We start from the raw sequence: 3,069 nt of genomic DNA on the forward strand, positions 1-3,069 counted from the left end.
TCTCTCTCTCTCTCTTTCCTTCAGGTTAATCTTAGTATAAGGATTATGGTTTAATTAAGATACTCTCTCTCTCTCTCTCTCTCTCTCTCTCTCTCTCTTTCTCTCTCTCCCTTCTTCAGGTAAATCTTAGTGTAAGGATTATGGTTTAAATTAAGATACTCTCTCTCTCTCTCTCTCTCTCTCTCTCTCTCTCTCTCTCTCTCTCTCTCTCTCTCTCTCTCTCTTTTAGGTATCACATTCTCAATTAGCACAATGTCACAAAGGCATAATAATGTGACATTTAAAATAGAGGAACCCCACTCTCTCTCTCTCTCTCTCTCTCTCTCTCTCTCTCTCTCTCTCTCTCTCTCTCTCTCTCTCTCTCTCTCTCTCTCTCTCACCAAAGTAACAGCCTGCAAATCACAACACCAAAAGCAACCCCTTAATAATAATTATAATCCTCACGAAACCCGATTTCATTTCTCGAACGCCTAAACACTGGGAATGGAGCCATTGTTCGCTCTCATATCTGCTACTAGGAATATTGACGCGTGATATTCCTGATATTCCTAATATTCCCAATATATCCCTTCGCTAATATACATCTGATATACAAATTTCTCTCGTCCTCAGTGGCATGAGGTGAGTGAATTATTCAGCTGCAATTCTCTCTCGGGTTTAGGTTTGGGGAGGTTTGGGGGTTCTAGCGTTCAAGGGTTGAGTAAATAATCTCAAATTCGTTTTAGATAATTCGTGACTTTTGTGGTTTTTTGGGGTTTTATTTCTTTTTTTGGGGATGGGGTTGGGTGGGTTGGGTTTGGTTGGGGTGTGTAGGGGTATATTGAATGGGTATTTTTCTTGTAATTTTATCTTAGGACTAATATATATATATATATATATATATATATATATATATATATATATATATATATATATATATATATATATATATATATATATATATATATATATATATATATATATATATATATATACATACCTCATAAAAATTGTGTATTTATATTTCATACAAAAAATTCTCTCTCTCTCTCTCTCTCTCTCTCTCTCTCTCTCTCTCTCTCTCTCTCACAATCATTTCAACCCAATTGCAACCTACACCAAACACTTTTGACAATTCTCCCCACACTGCTCTTCTCCCTAAACTTTAGCACATTTCCATCTATTCATCAATTTATCAATTCATTCTCCCTTCATAATCGAGATCTCTTCCTTCTTCTGTATTCCCTTCACTTCTCTCACTTCCTAACGAACATCAAAACATCCTCCGGAAGCTGAAATTCAAATTGAACATCACCCGATTTCACCTCACAGAAAAAACCTCCCGTCGACCAAATCAATCATCCTGGAACCTACCTGGGTATTCCGCCGCCCATCAGACGCGATAATCCGATTCCCGAAAGCCGGAAGGGGGGCGGGGGCGGGGGCAGGGGGTGGGGTGGGGGTTAGGTTACACGAGCCAAATGAAGCCTTGCAGAGCGAGCCTTGTGCAAGCAAGCAAGCGGGCGCCTTCGAGAAAGGGAAACACATCTGTTTGGAGTCTACACACGTCGGTGGGTGGAGTGGTTGGGTTTTGGGAGGGGCGGTTTCAGGTGGGTTTTGGGGGTTTTGGGGTTTCGGGGTTTTGGGGTTTTAGGGGAAGTGAGGAAGGCTTACATTGATGTTAGAGTGTGTTTTCTATGACGGAATTGTTCTTTGGAGGTCAATATGTATAGATGTATTTTCAGTTACCGCTGTTTTGTATGTGTGTGTATATATATGTATATGTATATGTATGTGTATATATGTATATATAAATATATATCACACACACACACACACACACACACACACATATATATATATATATATGATATATAAATCTATAAAATGAAATCTCTGGTATCTGGTCAAATAAAAAAACCCAGATTCCAGCAAGATTAAGTAAATTACATTTTGCAATAGGCAAAATTATTTACTAAGCGGACTATTCACTCAAAAATAATTCATTTGAATGTTTTGCCCCTGTGAAGAAAAATTTTCCAAACAGATAAAAAAAATTGGAATTTATATTATTTGGTAAAATTAAAATGTCCAGAGTCCTGTATCATTTATCAAATATATGTAAAAAAATTGTAATTTCTGTTATTTTGGTAATTTATTGAAAAAAAAAAAAAAAAAAAAATATATATATATATATATATATATATATATATATATATATATATATATATATATATATATATATATATATATATATATATATATATACATATATATATAAACAGGATTTATATTATTTGGTAAAATAATATAAATAAAATTATCTAGATTCAAACTGGATTTCCAAACTTAGCCCAAAACAGGACCACACGTCTTTCAAAGAAAATATTCTAAAACTGCTAAGTGTTGAATTCCATTCCACCACGGATGGAGCATTCCTAGGAATTATCCAATTCCCACGGGTCAGGTTTATCCAAATTATTCAGCAGTTACAAAAACAAAAACAAAAAAGAGAGAGAAAAAATGGTGAAAATACGACGCGGAAATGGAATGTTTTTTAATTTTATTTTAACTTCTGCATAAAATATTGAATAGAGACCTGGGAATAGGTTGAGTTTTTATAAAAAAAACTTTACTTGTTTTTTTAAGAAAACATACACTTCTGACTACTTATGATATTTCTAAACAAACAATTTTAATATATTAGATGGTTCTAAACAGACAGTGATAATATACTAAATAAGTATATTAATAAAAATTTAATTAGGTAAACTAATAGATACCCAAATAAGTATATTAGTAAATATGCAAATATGTACGCAAATTAATAATTGAATACGTATGTTAATGAATATTTAGATATTAATATATATTTAAATGGGAATATTAATAAATATTTGGATGTCAATATGTTTTTAATTACGCATCATATTAAACATTCAAAAAGAGAGAGAGAGAGAGAGAGATACTTGCATTTCGTGGAATTATGGCAATTTGTGTTAACAGTAAAAATCAAGACTTTCCAGAAATGGAGAGAGAGAGAGAGAGAGAGAGAGAGAGAGAGAGAGAGAGAGAGAGAGAGAGAGTAAT

The sequence above is a fragment of the Macrobrachium rosenbergii genome, chromosome 45 (assembly GCF_040412425.1).
Source record: "Macrobrachium rosenbergii isolate ZJJX-2024 chromosome 45, ASM4041242v1, whole genome shotgun sequence".
NCBI lineage: Eukaryota > Metazoa > Arthropoda > Malacostraca > Decapoda > Palaemonidae > Macrobrachium > Macrobrachium rosenbergii.